This window comes from Panthera onca, chromosome A2 (genome assembly GCF_046562875.1).
Source record: "Panthera onca isolate mPanOnc1 chromosome A2, mPanOnc1 haplotype 2, whole genome shotgun sequence".
NCBI classification, from domain to species: domain Eukaryota; kingdom Metazoa; phylum Chordata; class Mammalia; order Carnivora; family Felidae; genus Panthera; species Panthera onca.
In genome coordinates, this window is record NC_138340.1 from 106,785,073 (window position 1) to 106,801,224 (window position 16,152).

Below are 16,152 nucleotides of genomic sequence, written 5' to 3' on the forward strand. Positions count from 1 at the left end.
ATTCTGTGTCCAAGTTTATATAAAATAAAGGTCGGGTCAGATGTTATCTACAATCTACTACAGGCTCAAGTTCTTTGATTCTGAAAAAAGAAGTTCACTCACTTGATCAGAGGTTGATGTCTGGTGAAGCCAATGAAGTTACAGCTTCAGGAAGGATCCTCCACTTACAGGAGTCCCTCCTGAGGTCCTGCCCCTAACTTTGTATATGCCATTTCATTTTCTTTTTCTTTCAGAAGATTCCACAAAGTTTATGTTTTAGGTCCCACAAACCTGGACCAAAGCCTGTATATAACATATACAGATTCCATAGGAGTGTATAAATATATGTGACTAAACTAATTCTATCTTCTGTATGTATACTCAAGTCTTTGAAACTCTGAGCACATATAAACTTATAAAACACATGACAAATGTGTTATTTAAGAGTGTGTCCCCCCATTCCACCACTCATAGTAAGTACATGATTTCTGAATGTGTAATAAAGATCACTTAAAAGAAGTGGGATTTAAAGACCCTCATCTCTTCTTAACTACCCATCCATAGAATTTAATTTATAATAGATAATCAGCACCATTTACTTGGCCTAGAGGTCATTCTTTCTCAGTCTGGAATGTTCCATTTTTAAAGTGTATACAATTAAAAAAAAAAAAAAACAAAAACAAAAACAAAAAAAATTGCCTGGTGATTAATGTCAACCAAAATATCAGATATTTTTTCTGAAATATCTGAAATTTCTGAAATATCTGAAAAAAGTTGATGTGGTTTTAGTCAAAAATGTTTTTTTAAGTTTTATTTACTCAGAGAGAGAGAGAGAGAAAGCATATGAGCAAGGGAGGGGTGGAGAGACAAGAGAGACAGATTGAGATTGAGAGAGAGAGAGAGAGAGAGAGAGAGAGAGAGAGAGAGAATCCCAAGCAGGCTCTGCACTGTCAGAATGGAGCCTGACTCAGGGCTCAAACTCACAAAGCCCGAGATCATGACCTGGGCTGAAACCAAGAGTCAGATGCTTAAGTGACTAAGCCACACAGGTGCCCCTAGTCAAATATATCTCAATAGCAATTCATTAGAGCAATAACATTTAAAAGTATGTAGAAATCAACAGCTTTTGAGTTGAAAACAGTATAAAACTCATTATCAAACATGTTAGTATACCATGCCTTCTTTACATGACACATTATCTAGTATAGAATTCTGACCGTACAAAAGACAGAGTTAATCTTGTTTCTTGATATCAGGAGATTTATCATGGGGTTGCAGAGTGATTGAACGTCTGGGTTACCAAATAGTTAGCAATCCATTTTATCCATACTTTTTGACCAGTGGTATTTCAGATTAATTTTTAACGTTATTTTGATTTATTGCCAGGCATAGGACCCTTGAAGCAGCTGGGCCTAGAAGGGACAGTGTTAATGACTCTGCCATCAGCTCAGCAGCTGTTTAGAGGTAAGAATTTTGTTGTACCAATGTTGACACCCTGCCACAAAATACTTTTCCTGACTGCTGGCCAGCTGGAGTATGGCTGTAAAAACAGCTGGCTGGCTCTGAAGCTAGAGGAAAACATATAGATTAAACTCTATTATATATAAGTGTGACTAAATGTAGTCTTTCCTCCCAAGAGGGGAAGAAGGAGAGGAGGAGAGGAAATGCAAGTACTTATAAGAAACCCACTATTCAAAGTTGAACATCTTATAAAACAAAATAACATAATACAAAACAAGCATGATCTTGGACATTTGACATCAAAGAATTTGATCATTTCACTAACTTTCATGTATCTATTGACCTTGCTGATTTGTTATTTCTTGTACTAATTCTGTAATATTTTTCATAAATTCTGTTTATTAATCTGTGACATTCAAAGTATACCAATTTAAAACCCATAATAAATTAATAATTTCTAATAAGGCTAAAGCCAGGACCTCCATTACAGTTCCAGGGGCAAAACTTATGATCGAGGTTCTAAGAAAAACAAGGAACGGCAGCTTAGAAAAAAACATACATATGTAAGAATATACGTGTGTTTTTCCCACTCTTAATACTATTTATTATACTCCAGAGTAAATAAAATTAACATCTAGCTCTTGAAATTGAGATGCCAGCTAACAGTGTTTAAATCCAGTCTATCCTTAAAATCAGTATCCTTTATACAGTCCAGAGAAGCCTGAAAAAATATAGCTAAGAGGAGTTTATTCCCCTAAAGTAACTAAAGTCATGTTATCCTAAAGTGGTATCAGTTAATTTATGACTATCAGAGTGGGTCAGACTCTAATCAAATTGTAGAAACATTTCCAAAGTGATTATTCAATCAAATGACTAACATGGTTAATTAGGAGCCATAAACATTGCTCTGAAGTTCATCAAAGTAATGACTTGCCCAGAAAAATTACTGCTAATTAAATTGCCTGCTGCTTTCATTTCTACCTTATCTAATAAAAAATCCAACCAATGAAGTTTGGCATTACATTTTAACTTCTGCTAAATGCTCAACCAAGATCCAAAGTAGCTAAGCGGTGACTTCAAAGGCAAATGTTTTGTGGCAGGGAATGGAGGCATTGCATACGTATACACTCATGTTTTTTCATAGGATAAAGCTTACAAAATTCAGCAGCGATCATAAAATGTGGTTTAACCCATGCACAAACGTTACTATGATAGCGTATTTGTGCTGTTCTATTATGTGTCCATAGGTTATAATTTTACGCTCAGAAGACCAGCACTGATTACAAATGTGCATCTTGTCTTCTAATAGACCTGATTTTGAACTTCGGTTCTGAGATTTTGTGGGAGTACGACACTTTGTTAGTTATCTCACATCTCAAACACTCAACTTCCACATCTGTAAAATGGGAATTATAAGCGACACCCTTCAAAGGGTTCTTGGGAGGACAATATGTGCAATATTTCACTTAGTGCCAACAGCAAGGATTCAGGATATGGTGCTTATCATTGAAAACAGAAACTATTTTTAAGTGACCCTCACAAGTGTTTAAAGTGAGTGAACCACAGCACTTAAAATTAAAAATGATTACATAGTGAAATTATTTTTGTATCTTAAATGGCTATTCTTAACACAGTTACCTGAGAAGATTGATTTGTTGCTTATTCGTATACTTATTCAGTGATATTCTTCACAAATCTATAAACCCATGGTATTTAAAATACACTGATTTAAAGTTCATTACAAACTCATGACTTCTCAGGTTGAAGTGAGAAGCTCCATTACATTTTCAAAATATTCGGAGGTATCTCTTTTGAGCTACTTTCTACAGTATTATGCCCTAATATTTGCTGCTGTGTGACTGGTTTAAAAAGTCTTAAATTTAATCTGTAAATTGAATTATGTAAACTTCATTTAACACAAAGGATTTTGTATTATTTTGAAACCTATGGATCAAAGAGCACTAGAACATGACCATAGTACGGGCCCCGCCAGCTTGCAGAAACTGTACTGGCTGTAATTTGTCTCAGATGAGCTCGGGGGAGGGTGATCAGTATGCTACAAAAATTCAAAGCAGCAAAGCACAGTTGTCCTTTTAATGCACTAGTTAACGTAGGGGCAGTTAGGAAAAACAGTAAACACAGATCCCAAACTATCCGATTTTCTTAGTGTTCACCTCTAGTAACACTGTTAAAATTGCCTTTAAGATATGCAGGTTTCTTAAGAACAAATGAACAAGTTGGCTTTTCTCTCTCTTGCATTTCCAAGCCACAGTGGGAAACACAGCACTGATTTGGGGAGCTTTACCAAAAGCCGGACCACAAAGTGGAGTTTTGAATTTGTGCACACGGCACAGCTATGCGCTGTTCCGATTTGTGTATTTGCATACTGCTGTCCAGGGGTACAAAAGGAAGAATCCCCTCAGGGCACGGTTTGCCTAAACCTTCTAGGAGCTGTATGAGGCCAGATCAGAGACAAATATTTGCCAAGACCATCTGAGATATCCATACACTTTGCTGAAATTGTTTGTTATCAAATAGTGCGCAAACCTGAAAATTCTTGATACTATAAACTTTGAGCAAGGAGTAAGAAACGCCTCTCTTTCCCTGGAGGTTTTTACTTAAATTCGTGTGGCAATCATCAGTGTGATAACTTAAGCACTCAGGTCTCTGAGAGTAAATAAGAAATCCCTGTGAAATAGGAATAAGTTTGATGTATTTTAATGTGATGTTGCTTTCACGTGAGTGTGCAATGGAAAAAGATGGATTTTTTATACACTTGGCTAACTCCTTGGGGAAGGGATTTGACAAAATCAAGTCTACCTAAACGTGTCTGTTAAACACTGATGATGGCGGAAAACCTGGCGCATTAAAGTCCAGGGATGAAATATGTATGCAGACATACATCTGAAATCAGCAGGTACTTAGTGAATGAAAACTATGTGTGCATGTGTGGGTCATTCTAGGCATACACAGGAGTTTAAACAAGCTTTTCAAAAACACATGTAACTATTACCTAAAGAAATAGCGAGGTGTTGCAAGAACTAAAGACATTAATCTCCTTCAAGAAGGATGAGCACTATGAGGTATCTTGCCAAAGTTTTATCTGTCTTGAACTTCATGTTTTACTGTTTTGTTTGTCTCTCCCCATTTCCTGGCACAGTGTTTAAAATCCAAAGATTTTCTAGAGTGCAGGAATAACAGGAGCTTTATGAAGATGTATATAAATGCAAATGCATTCACATATACCCTAGTCTAGCATCCTTTTACTATGCATTTCTACTTGCCCTATGAATAGATTTCATGTAGCTAATTGAGAAAATTATGTTTTATAAAGTTTTTTGCAAAGGATGCTAAGGGGAATGAAGTTTTTACACTCATATGATCTCTCTATGATAGAACAAATCTAAAAGAATTAACTCTAAAATAAGACTCAGGATGAGTACATCTGATTTCACTTGAGAGAGAAGGCAAGTGGGATGGCAAAAAAAAAAAATGAAGTTTTATAAGACCTATTTGTCGTCAGTCACAAAAGCTCTACGTGGATGTAACATCTTAGGTTGCTGAACCTCATATAAAAAAGGCAAAAAAGTTGGAGTTGGCTCAAATCTGGGGAAGACAGTGATGAATTTAGTATGACCTCATTCACACTTAGATGGGATCTTTTTCATTGGGATTTTGAGTAAACTGTTAATAACATAAAATCTGTAGAGATATTCTCTTCCACCACAGCCTGGAAATACAGAGACTACTGTTGATAGAATTGAGGACAGAAGGAGAACTATTGTTCTTTACATGCTTTGCGCAGTATATGTAAAGTATTTTTTTTAAAGTAATGCTTTTATCTGCATTCAGATACTTTTAAAACATAAAGGCTACATAACATGAAAGAACAATATAGAACAACCTATCTATGAAACTGCAAACTTCTCTTCTAAGCATTTAAGTTTTGGGGGGACAATATCCTACACAAATTATGACCAGATTCAAACAGGATTAGCTTATATGATCTAGCAGACTGACAATTTTCCAAGTCTTCCAAGCCTGTGAAGGTTTTATTTAGAGTTAAAAATAAAATTGAAGTGATAGGAAATATTGTAACTCTGTTTATTAGATATTATTGTACTCTGCCAATTAACAGAAATTTTAAAGAAAATGCAAGAAAAGATGCGCTACGCTAAACTGAGGCCACCAAAAAAAAAAAAAAAAATCTGAAGAGGTGAAAGTGTTAATGCTGAGTTCTGATACCGAATTGTTCCTCTGCTTGAGTCTACGTGATTTGAAGCAAACACATCACGAATGGCTTTGTCCTCTCCCTCTCATCTCTCCTTGGATCACTGTAATATTCACATATTTACTCTACTTGCTTCGAACGTGAATAATACTGGTATCAAGTTCTGTATGATTGCTCACTATGTCGCAGACAGCATAATAGTTCAGTACCTTGTTGGTCTTGCACAATTGGATCGTCTTCACATAAGAATATCTTTCTCACTTTGTCTTATCCTTTGGTCCCCAAAAGTGTATTTGTAAATATTAGAAATAATAATAATGGCATCTTACTTCAGGACTAGCAGCCTTTTAGGAAATCTCTAGAGGTCCAGATAAAATCATATCATAAAGATATCCCCTATTATTGCCTGGACCCCTAATACTATATATATTAGTAGCTTTACAAACATCATCATATCTAATCCTTAGAAAAACAGGAAGGTAGAGGAATTATTTGCCCTGTTCTATAAATAAGGAAACTGAGGACAAAAGAGGCAACAAAACATACTTGATACGACAAAGAGAGTAAATAGTCATCAGGCACAGAATTCAGTATAATATTTCCAGTGTCATACAAAGTGGGAGGTTTTGTTTTTGAATGCTAAGAATAACAAAAACATGCGGATGAAGCAGTGCACTGTGGAGGCCCACACACTGAAAAAAAAGGTCACCAGAATAGAGTATTCAAACATACTAAATTTCAGAAAATGGTAAAGAAATCACAGTGACACACGCATGTCATTCTCTCAGTTTTGTCTTGGTTGCTTTTTAATACTGTGCTATTATTTAATTTAATTTCTATGATGCTACACGATAGTGTATTCACTTGGTTGTGTTTAATTTTATGAGCACAGTTATCTTTGAATATCTCTCCTAGTAAAATTTTGCAGAGTTTTAGAAACAATTAACTTAAAAATCTCTCTCACACACATGATAAAAACAACCATCTATTTAAGGTGACAAAACTTCCTTGAAAAGGTTTCAATTACATTCCTCGTGTGTTAGGCAGAAGTATTTCATAGAAACAAAAAGCCTCCCTTTTCCTCTAAACTATGAAATACTCAACTCACTGAAGAAATAGAAATCCTTTAAGTGCAAAAGAAAATACCCTGTAACAACATTCTAACCTTAAAAGTAGATATTCAAATAGCTACTTTCAAAAAATAAATAATATTATCTTACCTCTTGTTCACATTCATGAACCACACAAACACAAACACACACACCCAAATATGCATCCTTAAACCATTTAATTTCAAATCTTAGTTGCACATACAAAAACAGTTGTAGTTCACTTTGTCCACTTGCAGTTCTGGGCCTAAGCATCCTGGTGGTTTTCTTTAGAAAGACCACTAAAAATCCCACACTATGAAAGTACTCTCTCCTCCCTCTTCTAATTCCCTTTTTTGATGCTAGTACAACTCACAAGCAGATTATCCCTCCCTTCCCCCTTTCCTGCCTGTAAAATCCAAGTTAGACAAACACTGTGTGGCTGAAATGACATATTTGAATGGAATTCAGACCCACCAGTTCCTGTTTATGTTTCAGATTTGAGAATGTTGTCTTCTCATTCACTATACATTAGAAACACTGCAAGGCCATAAATAGTGTTGGGTTACATGCAGGCAGGACCAATGAGCATTAATCATTACTTCTAGTCAACTGGCAAAAGCAGCAGCTGATGGAACACTACACCCTTCAGCTTTGTATAAATGGACATTCCAGAGAGTAAGAGTGTGTGTGTGTGTGTGTGTGTGTGTGTGTGTTTCCTTTCAGTCTCCATTTTATGAATGAAACTCCAGGCTCTATAGAGTCCATTCATGTAAGACAAATGCTTACAGGGCTCTGCCCCTGGGGATCAATCAGTCATGGGTAAAACTGATATGATTGGTTTAAGACAGCCTTCAGCCTTCCATTACTGACTTAAAATGCAGTCCCTGTCCATCTGACCTGTGTTAATGCATAAAGAGTAAATCCAGACCATGGTCTCAATTCTCAAATCAAATCACTAGCCAATGCCACTTACTGTAACTGTAGATTTAGAGCATATTTAAGTATTTCTTAGAAAAAGCAATACAGTGGACCAGAGTACTGTTTTGGGTGATTTGCTATTTTAACTCAGAAGAATGAGGAAAATCCATTTGAGGCATGCATGCTAGGCAATAAAAAGCAAAGTCAAGTTGTGAGGCCAATCCCTGACCTCTATTGTAATAACAGAATTAATTAGGAAGTCATCACCGTCACTCTTCACAACTGAAGCACCGAAAAATCAGAGATTAAATGATCTACTCGTCCACAAATCAGTGGCTGAGGAAAAGAAAATTATCTTTGGATGTTAGAGAAACAGATAGAATGCTAACGTTTTCTGAAGGATCAATAGCTCATTCCTTTAAATTCCCAAGTGATTCTCCAGTTGAATTTCTCTAAGCAATAGTTTTAAAGTTAGGATGGGGGGGAAAAATGAGCTGCCATGTTTCAGGAGAAAATGTAACCATAAGCAAATGATGCTTACTAATGGAATAGGGCCAAGTCTTGGCCTTTGGGAGTGTTAAATATCAGTTACAAAAAGCCAAAGTTCATGGAACCATAAACATCGCTGCACTGGAAATTACTAAAGACAGTAGAAATTACTAAAGACGGTAATGCTTAAAAACATCTAAAGTTTTAGAAGAAAAAAGCTATTTATGAGCAATTATGGGAATGATTTGTGAAGAGTTAGTCCTATACCAAATACTGTTAAACATATAATAGGTTTTATCAGCCATCTGTAACTTGGTCCTTGCCTCTAGAGGGAAAAAAAAACACACTTCTCTCTTCCAGTGATCTGAAGCCATATGGGAAAACAGTTGCAGTCAACCATCTCTGTGTATATCTCTAAACAATTTCTCATGAAATCTTTACCATGTCCGTTAAAGAAAGAATGAGGAGAAACATAAAAAAAAAAATGCCTAGTATTCATCTTTAAACCTGTGAAAGATTGTCTACTATGTTGTAATGACCATTTACTATTTATCTCCCGATTTCTAATATCTGGTAAATAAAATAGCAGAGAATAAATAAAATTACCAACACGTTTTAGAATTCAAAACTGAAATGCCTGACATAGCCAGGTGGGGAGATAATAAGGAATTCTATAATCTCCCACCCAGAGAAAATATGGAGCAGAGGCAAGATCACTGAAGAGTGAACATACACTGAATTATTAATTCCTAAATAACACTCTTTGAATTAAAAAAACCACAATATTCTTCTATTTAAAGTGGTTCCAAGATATGCAAATAAAATGATGAAATTAAGTTGAATATTTTCAAATGTAATATTTCATATATGTAAAATATAAAATTATAATTATTGGTCATAGGACCTTCCATTTTAGAGATGATGAAGCCTACTAGTTAATGGAAAGCCTGGATGTTCAAAATAACTATCAGGAGCCCTTACTCCCTCTGTTACATCTGACTTTAATTATCATTTTTTAACAGTTTCCTTTTGTAATTGCTGCATTCCTTGTGTTTCCTGAGCAATACGTTAGGTTGTTTACTTATGTGTAACTCAATTGTTCACAAAAGACAGAAGAAAATGTATTAGTAAATACACATGAAGTCAATTTCTCAAATATATTATCTCCTCTTGTAAATAAATAATAAGATATCATTTAAAAAGATGATAAACCCTGGAGCACCTGGGTGGCTCAACTGGTTAAGCGTCTGAATCTAGATTTCAGCTCAGGGCATGATTTCATGGTTCATGGGTTTGAGCCCAAAAAGGGCTCTGTGCTGGCGGTGTGGAGCCTGGTTGGGATTCTCTCTCTCCTTCTCTCTCTGACCTTGCTCTCTCGCTCTCTCTCTCTCTCAAAATAAATAAACCCTGATGACAACATTCCTGAGATAATACTCTTATAGTGGCAAAATTAGTCTACTAAGAGTATAGAGATACTACTGGGTAATTGTAGCCTTCTAAATTTTGCTCTTATGTTTTTGCTTTTTAGAAGTTTTATGTAATTTGACCAACTGATTGAGGCCATGAAGAATCATCTCCAAACACATAAAGCACTGCCTACTCATATTTCTATGTGTCCGCAGAAAATAATTATGTTGTCTTACTCTGTTATCCTCTGATTTCAACCTCTAACTTCCACCTTAAAACATTATTATAAACTCTGCAAGGGGAATCCCAAACGAGGCTTACTAGAAGCAGCAGTAGGAATTACTTGACTCCTTTTCCTACTCTTTGACCAAGATGAGTAGCTACCAACACAGCAAAAACACAGAATAACAATGACAGTGGAAAAATCTTCCCCTCTTGCCATTTTAGAAATCCAAGAGTATTTATGTTTAACTCTCTTGACTAAAGTGCCAGCTTGGGCATACACGACTACCAGATATATGTGTCATTTCTGACAGATGAAAACTGAACATAATCTTAGTTTTAACATATTTAATATGAGGTGTATATATTTTCAGTATTTATTTCATCATTTCTCTGCCTATGTATCATTTTTCTACATGCTAAACACAGAAAATCATTCTCTAAATGGAAAGGTTTGTCTATGGGCCTTTATCAAAATCCTAGGGTGATAAAGAAGGATATAGGGGAACTTGGAAAGATTGCTTGGGTGAAGAATGGATTTAAAAAGGGAGGATGGAAAAGTCCCACTTTATTCTTCCAAATGTAATCTTTCCAACTGTTTCACAAAATATCTGTGTACCTGGAGAGAAGTTGACATGGAAGAGCCTCAGGCGTGTTATCTGTACAACTAGGGCGTGGAGAAAAAAGGTGAACTAGGTGATTTCCAAGAACTTTCATGATTTTAAAAATTTATAATTCTACACAACAACTATTCGTGTCAATTTCCAAATTTCCAGTAGTGTTGACAACACCATTAAAAAATATAAACCACTTTCCTCAGGGGGCACATGATGTCAGCTTTCTCCACTACCCCCTACTTCTACTTCCTCCTCTCCGGAAGCTCAAGGTACGGAGTGCCCCCCAATCTCTGATTGGAGCAGGTCCCTGAAAGTTCTCCTCTGCCCCATCTCCCTCCCCAAATGTTTGATGAAACTGCTCTACCACAGGGCTGGGGGGCATCTTTTAAACTAATTAGAATAATACAATAGGCCCTGAGGGCTAAAAACATCTTATTCATGTGTTACCCTTCAGTCAACTCCTAGGTTAAAAATTTTAATATACCCCATAGCGCAAAGGAACAAAGTACTAATTGTGGATTGCAAACACTGAGCAGGGATGAACCAGAAATCGACTAAATAGCATATTAATTCTGCTCCCACCTCTAAGGCAGTCCTGGACACAAACTAATAGCAAGCCAGGTAGGTTTGCAGCATGTGGTACTATAATGTAATACTTTACTTAGTATTCTTTCCACTTAAAGGACTGACGTGATTAATTTGGATACTTCTTCAACTCCAAATGGGTTGATATTTTAAAACAGAACACATATTTCCTGTCTGATTAGCAAAGTAGTACCTAGGCATTGTTAAAATGCAAAGCACCTCACAGGCAAAACAGAAATTGCTTAGGATATCATCACGCATATGAAGTCATAATAAATGGGGCATCTGGGTGGCTCAGTTGGTTAAGCATCCAACTCTTGGTTTTGGCTCAGGTCATCATCTTGAAGTTTCAGGAATTCAAACCTCACATCCGGCACTGTGCTGGCAGCACACAGCCTGCTTGGGATTCTCTATCTCCCCCTTTCTCTGCCCTTCCCCCACTCACACAGTCTCTCTCTCTCTCAAAATAGATAAATTAATTTAAAAAAATTTAAGCCACAGTATGTCTGTATTGGGTCTTATTTGCATGAGTCATTCGGTGTGTCTATTTTTTTTTTACTCATCTCGTTTCATTAAACTTTTTTTTTTAAAAACTGACTTCAAATGGCTGCATGATATTTCTGTTACGGATAGCTATAACTTACTCTACTATTCAACTACTATATACTTTTAACATTTCTCTCTCTCATTCATTCACTGTGTCTTTCACCCCTTAACATAATTTCCAGAGTGAAATTATCTAATCACAGTATATGAACACTGTGCGCTGATGTTTTCTTGAGCCAAAGTTCAGTTTCATGTAAGTACCACGCCACTAAAAATACTACCCCTAAAATCTATCAAAAGGAAAGAAAGAGGGGCGCCTGGGTGGCTCGGTCGGTTAAGCGTCCGGCTTCGGCTCAGGTCATGATCTCACGGTCCGTGGGTTCAAGCCCCGCGTCGGGCTCTGTGCTGAGAGCTCAGAGCCTGGAGCCTGTTTCAGATTCTGTGTCTCCCGCTCTCTGTGACCCTCCCCCGTTCATGCTCTGTCTCTCTCTGTCTCAAAAATAAATAAACGTTAAAAAAAATTTAAAAAAAAAAAAAGGAAAGAAAGAAAAATGAAACAAAAGACCAACCAATCAACAACACAAACAACTCCAACGAAATATGTTCTTATGCATATTTGCCTTGTTCAGCATTGTGAGTCAGTGAAACCTCACATGCAAACATGAAAATGGGAAAGTGACTATGATTCTATGAAAATGTGGCGTGGCAAAAGGCACTTCCACTGAAGCACTCAACGCATATTCAACCCATTTCATGTAGTCACTTAGCCATTAGGGCAAGAAAGGGAAAACCACTCTGGATTCAGGAGAAGTCAAACAACTAACAAAAAAACCCGTGTACTGCTTTGTGCAGCACTATTAGGCTCGAGAAGAAGAGAAAGAAAACAATAACAGATGTAATTGTCGAGAACTTAATATCATAATATAATAATGATCACACACACTGCACTGGTTCACCAAATTGGACCTAAATACCAATCTTTTTTAATCTTCTCAGTGTCTTCTGATTCAGGTTTTCTTCTCTTCTCCTGAATAAAAATTTCTACTCAACTAACATAATATTTTGCATTTTTTTTAGCTTGAATACTCGGCAGTTGAAATTGCATTCCTGTAATTATAATTATAACTAATAGACCTTCCATTTCCCATGTCATAATTAATGTCAGGCTTTATTAGAGCATCATCATGCTGCCTTTTCACTTACAAAGCTTCTTTTATTTTCACAACATTTATGTTATATTGAATTAAGCAATAAAGAGTTCTGGAGGCCTTCTGAAAGGAAAACCTTTGGAACATAGATGCTAAGTAAACTATGAAACGTTTTTGCATTGTTTTTAAATCACATCAACTATTTCCTAATGTCCTATTTGTTCAACATCAGTAAGTGAACCAAGAAATCAATGATCCAGTGATAAATACATTAGATTTCATAAAAAGATTATTTAATGTGCTCTCAAAAGGGATGAAAGAAGTAATGACAACGAAACAAAATATCTGGAGATCATATTTGTTGACTGCAATGTAGGACATATACAGATGTGTCAACTTGATCCCAGCTGTTTGGTGGCCAGGGAAATACATTTTGATACCTGCATATTAATTTTCACAGGCCTTGGTTATACACTGTTACCACCGTTCTTTTAGACTGCAACCAGAAGCTCCAACTTTACAACTTAATTACTCAAGCACAACAGAACTGTATCCTATTGGCAATACTTAAATTAGCATTCAGAGGTGCTGTACAATTTTAGCAATCTGCAAGAGAATTTGGAGGGTAGGAAGGAATATAAACTAACAGCTTCTCAAATATTAAACAAGTGTTCTACAAGTCATTTGCAAGGTATAATGTACACTTCACAAAAGACATGCCCCATATACCTTTAAAATTGGATAGAGTGACTGAATGGCTCAGCTGGTTCAACATCGGATTTCAGCTCAGATGAGGATCTCACCATCCTTGATTTCGAGCCCCACGTCGGGCTCTGTGCAGACAGCTCAGAGCCTGGAGCCTGCTTCAGATTCTGTGTCTCCCTCTCTCTCTCTGTCCCTCCTCCATTCGTATTCTCTCTCTCCCTCTCAAAAATAAATAAACATTTTTTTTTTTTTAATTTAAATTGGAGGGGCACCTGGGTGGCTCAGACAGTTAAGTGCCAGACTTTAGCTCAGGTCATGATCTCACAGTTCATGGGTTTGAGCCCCAGGTCGGGCTCTGGGCTGACACCTCAGAGCCTGCTTCAGATTCTGTGTCTCCCTCTCTTTCTGCCCCTCCCCCACTCACATTCTCTCTGTCCTTTTCTGTCTCTCTCTCTCTCAAAAATAAACATACATTAAAAAAATTTTTTAATAAAAATAAAAAAAAAAATTTAAATTGGATACTGGACTATGACTGACAGAATTATCATGTCCTCCACAATTCACTGTAGATGCCCTAATGCCCACTGTGAGCATATTTGGAGATGGGGCCTTTGAGAGAGAATTAGGGTTGGATTCAGTTATGAGGGTGGGACCCCCATGATGGAATCAGTCCCCTCATAAGAAGAGGAAGAGAGATCAGAGCTCATTCACTCTCTTTCTCTCTCTGCCACGCAAGGACATAGTGAGAAAGTGGCCATCTTCAAGCCAGGAAGAGGGCCCTTCCCAGGAACTAAATCTGCTGGCACCTTGATCTTGGGCCTTCCCAGCCTGCAGGACTGTGAGAAACGTGTTGTTTAAGCTTCCCAGTCAATGGTAGTTTATTAGAGAAGCCTGAGCTAAGACATGGACTATGCTTTTTAGTCTATATCTGTGCTTTGAGGGTCGGACAGTGATTGACTCTGAAGTTCCTAGTATGTATGGCCCACAAATAATGCAATCAAATCCTACAAAACCAGGTTACTTTTTTTGTTTATTTTTTACCTCACTGAATTATTTAAATCTCTTTCTTGCTTGGTTCACATCTCCTCAAACAAAGTTACACACGTTAAATACCATGTTATACATAATTTTACCTATCACATAAATATGAGGAAAAGATACATATATGGAGTGAACTACAGAATAAAAAAAAAGGCTTCATAATTTTTTTAATGTTTATTTATTTTTGAGAGAGAGAAAGAGAAAGAGAGCGTGAGTGGGAGAGGGGCAGAGTGACAGGGAGACACAGAATCCGAAGCAGGCTCCAGGCTGAGCTGTCAGCACAGAGCCTGATGTGGGGCTCAAACTCAGAAATCGTGAGGCACATGACCTCAGCCAAAGGTGGATGCTTAATGGACCCAGGCGCCCCCCAAAATGGTTTCAATGTCAATCTTGGTATGATTATACATATAAAAACATTTCTAGAACACACAGAGATGCTCTTTAAATGCTATGCTCTGTAAGTCCCTTTGAACAAATTATTTGGACTGTTTTATATGATTTCCATATAAAGTTTCTTAAAATCGTGGTGACTTCAAAAAACTGTACAGCAAATCGAAATACAGTTTGGGAAATAAAGATAGCATCAGTTAAAAGGACTTAAAGTTTATAGAGAAAAATGAATCTTATCTATAATAAAATGCATTGTAGGGTTCTTAACTATGGACAAACTATGGACAAATACAAAAAAATTCTAAACTGAAACCCCTATGATGCATTTCAAGTACATGTAGTCTGCAAATGACAGGGCCTGAGAGGCAAGCATTCAAATAAAAGCCCTCACGGCACATGTTTACATTTTTTAAATTGTAAACCAACTAACAAACAGCTAATGAGTACATTTTCTCCTCCCATTCCTTGAAATGAATGAAATACATCATTCATAACAACCGGAAGGCCTAGTCCAATCTAGAATTTGGAGAACTCTCTAAGATTAGCATGGGCAAAGGATGGTATGGAGCCAGCTTCTAGTCTTTAGACCCTGGTTCACGCCCCTTTCTTCCTCTTTTCCTATCTCTTCACCCTACACTGTTCCATATACCATGTAAACCATGGGGGCCTCATACGCAAGCACACGGGCACATCCAAGCTCCATTCTCATTCTGCCCCAAAGAGCTACCTCGAAGCCCTTTCCGTGGACCCTGGGAGTGCACACAGGGGCAACGCGTTCTGCCTTCAAAAAGCTGAGCCTGGGAAAGACCTGCTCAGACTGTGGAAATGGAGTTAGGGCCAATCAGGATGGGAATTCATGTGTCCTTGGTAGCTCGTGCTCTTTCGACAAGTGGAGACATAGCCTCTGACTAGGCAATTCCTCTTCATCCTTTGGACCTCTTGCCCACAGAAGAACGGTGGCCAAAGGGAGACTCTCAGTCATAAGGCTCCCTCTTGCTGAGCTTCGAGAGCAGTTCCTAATAAAGCAGGTAATTTTATGCAAGCTAAAAACTCAAACTAGAGACAATTTTCTTTCCTCAAGTAGAATAGAAAAACTTAGCAGAGTTATTCCGAGAGAAGCAATAGTTTCCTCATAAAGAATATCCATAACTTTGCATCAAGAGGAAATTACATTGTTTTCAGGTATTTCCAAGTCCACAGTCATCTATTCACCAGTTACAATAACATTAATAATATTTTGTAGGAACATGGTGCCCTTCTTATAAGCATCAGCTTTTATTTCATACTTTTTTTTTCCAAAATTCCTGAGATGAGTGAAAAGC

General features: G+C 37.1%; 1 protein-coding gene across 8 annotated transcripts in view; it reads right to left on the bottom strand.

Moving 5' to 3' along the window:
• Window positions 1-16,152, bottom strand: part of ETV1 (ETS variant transcription factor 1) — a 93,272-nt gene that overhangs the window by 19,372 nt on the left and 57,748 nt on the right. The gene's annotated exons all lie outside the window — the stretch shown is intronic.